Raw genomic sequence first — 7068 nt, forward strand, 5'->3', positions numbered from 1 at the left:
TTTTGCTGAGATTTGACACAATTTTGCATCGTGATTACGTAATGACGTCATCGCGCAATGTCATCACAACATCATTTAGCAACTTTTAGCAACAAATCAACCTTCCTTTAGCAACTTCCCCTGAAAATTAGTTGGCAACACTGCGCACGCTGCCGAGACCTGCTACTCAAAACAGTGTAAATGCAACGAGGACAACAAACACAAACATGCAACTTTTACAAACCTACAGGACTGTTCTCATGTGGAATCTATTAAATGTAATCTGCAAATTATACCAAATATAAATAATAAGTACTTAAATATTAACTTTTAAATCTAATGTATGTTCTTTATTTTTAGTGCTAGTTTTGAGTGTTTTTTGGCTAACCACCCTGTTGAAAAAAACAGCATATGTTGGTTAGGTATGTTTTGACGCTGGGATGCTGGTTTAAGCTGGTCCTTTGCTGGTTTATGCTGGTCCTTTTGCTGGTTTAAGCTGGTCCTTTTGCTGGTTTATGCTGGTCCTTTTGCTGGTTTAAGCTGGTCCTTTGCTGGTTTATGCTGGTCATGTGCTGGCAAAGGACCTGCATAAACCAGCAAAAGGACCAGCATATGCTGTTTTTTCAACAGGGTAGGTGATTTAATGCCATTAACTCTCACTCTGACTGACTTTATCTTACCAGTGCGCTGACTACTGAACTAGGGAGCTGATTGAGCCGCACCCAGATTACTATTATAAATGATGGCGTTTATTAAAGAGGAGAGTGAAGAGATGAAGATTGAAGAAACATTCAGAGTCAAACATGAAGATACTGAGGAACAAACAGGTTGGTTTTCATTCTCAAAGCTGAACTCACTCATTTGATCCTTATTAAAATGTCCAGCTCTACAGGAATAGAAATATGAAAATAATACACAAGTAGCCTAAACAAAACCATTATTTTGTGTAACATTGAACCCATTATCTACTTCTGATTAGAAAAAGAGAGAAAAACAGTATCTAACAAAAACTTTTGAGTTTTTATCTTGACATTTGTTGTCTACGTGATTTTGGTTACACTTTATTTTAAGGTGTCCTTGTTACAGTGTAATTATGCATGTAAGTACCGAATAATATGAATTAACTACATGTACTTATTATATGGTTAGGGTTAGGATTAGGGTTACTTGCATGTAATTGTGCATACTTATTTGTTATTGTAACAGTAAGTACAAGTAATATGTGTAACAAGGATACTTTAAAAGAATGTGTTTCCGTGATTTCTTTCTACTCGTCCCCAAATGTACCACACTGACATATTAACAGACCTAAATATATATAGCAGTAAACGTTCATTACAACAAGAAATAAAAAAAATATTTTTTAGTCAGAAACACCAGCCTACTTATAAATAATAATAATAAAACATTTCTCCAGCTGACACAGCTTGGTAGAGTTACTGCATGCTGTTTATCTTTGTTCTTCATTTGAAGATCTTTGGTGAGCAAATAATACAGTCAGTGACCAGTTACTTTATAATGAACTGCAGCATAATAAAATCAAACTGTTCATATTTGAGCGACACAAACAGTTGATATCAAAGACCTAAGTAGTAAACATCTGTTGCGACTCACATCTTCTATCAAGCTCACTTGTAAATGTATGATCAGAAGTTGATCTGGGATGAGAGTTTCTTCTCCTGAACTTTTGGTGGATTTGTAAAGAGAGACTGAGACCAGCTCATATTTGATGCTGTTTGTTACTAATAACTCAGGGGTGTCAAACTAATTTAAAGTTGGAGGTCAGATGTCCCGTATTATCTTTTACACTGACAGTTACATTAATATTAACTATATGAACTCTAGTTTAGTTTTAGTCTTTTCTTTTTTGTTGTTGTTTAGTCAAGTTTTATTTGACTATAAGTCTGGAATTTTTATTCAATTAAGATTTATAAATAGTTCAACATAATGGTTAAGCTGATAGTCACAATTATTTTGCTCAAAATTGCAGTCCTGATTATTGATCACTATTATTGTCATTTGATTTTTTTTTTTACATCAGAATTATTTTCACCTATAAGCACAAATAAATAGAATTTCAACTCACATGCAGGGTTTATTTCACTCATTTACTCATCTAGTTTCCTGATCTATTATATTACAAATAAGGGATAATGTACATCCAGCAGGTTGTTATCGCAGAATAACCCCCGACAGGGTGATCAGGACCCTGACGCGAAGCGGAGGGTTCTTGTATCACCCTGAAGGGGTTTATTCTGCGATAACAACCTGCTGGATGTACATTATCCCGCTTATTACACGGCTACTTGCCTCATAAGTAAATAATTTGTGGGGAAGTCGTGGCCTAATGGTTAGAGAGTCAGACTCATAACCCAAAGGTTGCGGGTTCGAGTCTCGTACCGGCAGGGATTGTAGGTGGGGGGAGTGAATGTACAGCGCTTTCTCCCACCTTCAATACCACGACTGAGGTGCCCTTGAGCAAAGCACCAAACCCCCAACTGCTCCCCGGGCGCCGCAGCATAAATGGCTGCCCACTGCTCCGGGTGTTCACGGTGTGTGTGTGTGTGTGCACTTTGGATGGGATAAATGCAGAGCACTAATTCTGAGTATGGGTTACCATACTTGGCCACATGTCACGTCACTTTAATTATACACAAAATATTGATATGAGTTGAAATATTTGAACGCAAAGCTTCCGTGAACACAACAGTTGCAAGCAAGCGGCAAGTTCAAACTAGACGGACATTTAAGGGAAACGGTGCAGTCAAACCACTTATTACACAACATTTCACCACACAAATAATTATGGCGATAAAAGATTTAAGATGAAGATGATTTAAAATCTTACCAGTTTGTTAGTTATCTTATAATCCATTGCAGTTTGTATGAAACGAGAGAGCGAGTCTGCGATACCAGGATGACATAATTAAATAATTATACACAATTTTGAATCGAGTTTTAATGTTTTATTAGCTAAAAAACGCAAAGCTTCCACCAAGAAAAAAACTGTTCCTGGCAAGAATACAGCGCCGACTTCAGTTAGCTGGATGAGCCTGTGTTATTAGTTTTTACTGGTTGTTATTGAGGGGTAACATACCTCGGAATGTCGTGACTGACCAATCAGAATCAAGTATTCCACAGAGCCGTGTAATAATATAAAATAATACACTTGCTCAATCACAGTGATCATAAAGAGCGTTCTTTGTTCACATTGGTTATATATAATTTAATTTTCATTTTGTGTATTTTTTATGTTTTCCATAAATTATTATTCATATCTATAGGCCTATAGAATGCTGCATAAACTTTTTATCCAAACTTATAAGGGAAAGTTGGCAAGTAATAAGACAGGTTTTTCCATTGAAATGTTTCACCAGTATTGTTCACTAGCTCAAAGTGAGCAATGACGTACATCCACGTCCACAAGACGGAGGGGAAATAAAATTATGAAGCTGAACGTTGTCCTGGAATATGCCAATAGTGTACATTTTACATGTCCCACACCAATTTCGTCTTTAGTAATGAGCTGATGACCTGAATCAGGATTTTTGAACAGGGAGTAAAAATGTGGATCGCAACATAACCATACATGTCAGGTAACTAGACTTGTGTATTTTGCCATTAACATGATAACACAGAATTAAACTTTAGCACATCGATTTAAAATAGTTGTTTGATGCAAGTAAAGTCATATTTATGTGTATATGTCTTTTTACAATACACATTGTTTCAAAACAGCTTTATAGGACGTTTTACTGTAACAGTAATACCATGTATTTATAATCCATATTGAATGGTTTCATCAAAAACTTGATTGAAAGTCATGTCAGAATGCATTTGTCCACATAGATGCAGTGCAGGTCTTAGATTTCTGGGGGCCTTTGTCGGGGGGCCCGTCAAGTCTATTCATAAAAACACAAAAATGACCCCGACCCCTTAATCTGTTCAGAGCAGTTTCACTCTCAACAAACAACGAGTTGAAACAGCTAGTAATACAATAAAATGACAAACAATAGGACAAATACAATACAATTATAAATACAAATGAAATAAACAGTGAAGTGAACTGATTGATTCTCTCATTTTCATTTGTTGTTTGATTGAGCAGCATTAGGCTGCTGTCACTTTAAGACTGAATGCACAGATCTAATATACTGACAAGCATTCAATTACTTTACCAACAACTAACTATCACCTACATAATATTCTGACTTTGTCAGTCAGTCAGCTGCAGCCCAATTTGGAAAACATTTGATTTTCTCATTAGAGGTCACTGTTTTTGCAAGCATATGGCTGTATTGCTTTTATCTTGAATAGCTGTATTAGGCATTGAACTCACTCGTACTATAAATGAGATTGTTTACATTGTACTATAAGTTTAATTGAACTATACAACTTTGCAATCTGCTTAACTAATGCAGTTTTATTTTTAGAGTAATGTTTTCTTTTTATTTATTAATTTTTAAATATTATATGAACTTATAAATGATGGGAATCTTGCGAACTTTAATTTTAATATAATAGAGTTTGGTATCATGCAATGTTTATTTTTGGCCCTTCGTAGGAAAAAGTTTGGGCACCTCTGCTCTAGCTGCTGAATTTTGAACCAGCTAGAGCTTATTTGTTGACCCCGCAATAAGGTGAAAGAAGGCTATGATTAACAACAAAACAATTTGTGAATGCAACAACCAGATATGTGATTGTGGAAAACAATGTAATGGTACATCCCTCCATTAAGAGGGTGGAGGTCCTAAAGAATGGAAACGGGGTCCTAAAGAAAACAAAGAATTAACAATATTAACAAGAGGTTCTGAAATGACAGATTATACCCTTTTCCAAGAGGGTGGAGGTCCTAAAGAATGGAAACGGGGTCCTAAAGAAAACAAAGAATTGACAATATTAACAAGAGGTTCTGAAATGACAGATTATACCCTTTTCAGTAGATTAGAATGTATAGGATCCAGCACGTGTCTGAATTGATGCTTTTCATGTCTAAATGTTTTGATGCCTGTTGCTTTATGCCTTTAAACTGGTGTTAACTTGTATTTGTCTCTTTTCACCTCAGACCTGATGGCGTTGAAAGAGGAGATTCTGACTGAAACGGAAGAGAAAGATCAAAATGATCATGAGCATGATTTTCAAACTGAAGAAAAATCAAGTAGTTGCTCACATGAAAAGACTTCATCACCAAAAAACACAAAAACACACGCTACAAACCTTAATTCCCACATGAAAATTCATACTGGAGAGAGACCGTACACCTGCCAACAGTGTGGAGAAATTTACAATGGAAAAGAAAGCCTTAAAGTCCACATGAAAACTCACATTGAAAAGAACCTGTTGATATGCCCTCAGTGTGGAAAGAGTTTTACACAGAAAAGAACCCTTAATTCCCACATGAGAACTCACACTGGAGAGAGACCTTACACCTGCAAACTGTGTGGGAACAGTTTCACATGAAATGGAGATCTTAAGACTCACATGAGCACTCACAGTGAAGAGAAGCCATTTGAATGTGATCAGTGTGGAAAGAGTTTTACACTGAAAAAAAACCTATATGTCCACATGAGAATTCACAATGGAGAGAAGCCTTACACCTGCCCTCAGTGTGGAAAGAGTTTCTCACGTAAAGAAAACTTCAAGACTCACATAAGAAGTCACACTGGAGAGAAACCATACATATGCTCTCAGTGTGGAAAGAGTTTCACTGAAAAGGGAACCCTTAATACCCACATGAGAATTCACATTGGAGAGAAGCCTTTCACCTGCCCTCAGTGTGGAAAGTGTTTCACGATTAAAGGAAACCTAAACACTCACATGCGGATTCACACTGGAGAGAAGCCATTCACATGTGATCAGTGTGGAAAGAGTTTCAGACATAATGTAAACCTTAATAATCACATGAAGATTCACTCAAGAGAGAAGAGTTTTAAATGTCATCAGTGCAAAAGGAGTTTCACAGACACAAATCATCTTAAGAATCATGTTAAAATTCACATCGGAAAAAAGCCTTTCATGTGCCATCACTGCGGAAAGAGTTTCTCAAAAGGAGGACACCTTAAGGTTCACTTGAGAATTCACACTGGAGAGAAACCTTTCACCTGCGAACAGTGTGGAAAGAGTTTCAGTCAGAAAATAACCCTTCAGCTTCACATGAGAGTTCACACTGGAGTGTCTTTAGTGTCTTGAGTGTGAGAAGAGTTTCACATGTCAAAAACTGAAATGGCATTTGCAAACTCATTCTGGGAAGAAATTGTCATTTTCCTCAGAGTGACAAGAGGATTAGAAAAAGGAGTAGTTTCTACAATCATCTGCGCATTCATTCTGGAATACAATTCAGTTGTCAGTGAAATAAAAACATTTGTTTACCATCACAATTACAGAAACGTGAAAAGTCATGCAAATGTGAGACCCTGTTTATGTTCTTTGTTAAAGAGTATGACAAGAAAAAATGTGGGCTACATCTGATTGTCATCTTCTTGGGTATTCTTTTACTTTTATTTGCATCCTTCATCTCTTTATATTTCACCATAAGGCTTTTTTTGTGCATATGTACTCCTGTGGCCTTACCTGATTGTCGTCTTCTTTTCTACCATGTAGAGTTGTCACTCAATTCCATGTATTGATTCCTCCGAATTAAAAGAAGAGTTTCACATGTCAAAAACTGAAATGGCATTTGCAAACTCATTCTGGGAAGAAATTGTCATTTTCCTCAGTGACAAGAGGATTAGAAAAAGGAGTAGTTTCTACAATCATCTGCGCATTCATTCTGGAATACAACTCAGTTGTCAGTGAAATAAAAACATTTGTTTACCATCACAATTACAGAAACGTGAAAAGTCATGCAAATGTGAGACCCTGTTTATGTTCTTTGTTAAAGAGTATGACAAGAAAAAATGTGGGCTACATCTGATTGTCATCTTCTTGGGTATTCTTTTACTTTTATTTGCATCCTTCATCTCTTTATATTTCACCATAAGGCTTTTTTTGTGCATATGTACTCCTGTGGCCTTACCTGATTGTCGTCTTCTTTTCTACCATGTAGAGTTGTCACTCAATTCCATGTATTGATTCCTCCGAATTAAAATG

The 7068-nt window shown here is 36.3% G+C and overlaps 1 pseudogene; it reads left to right on the forward strand.

Annotated features, from left to right (window-relative positions):
- Positions 1 to 791: 791 nt before the first annotated feature.
- Positions 792 to 6254, forward strand: LOC107741449 (gastrula zinc finger protein XlCGF8.2DB-like; annotated as a pseudogene).
- The last annotated feature ends 814 nt before the right edge of the window (positions 6255 to 7068 follow it).

The sequence above is a fragment of the Sinocyclocheilus rhinocerous genome, unplaced genomic scaffold (assembly GCF_001515625.1).
Source record: "Sinocyclocheilus rhinocerous isolate Xijiao unplaced genomic scaffold, SAMN03320098_v1.1 scaffold2843, whole genome shotgun sequence".
Taxonomy (NCBI): Eukaryota; Metazoa; Chordata; class Actinopteri; order Cypriniformes; family Cyprinidae; genus Sinocyclocheilus; species Sinocyclocheilus rhinocerous.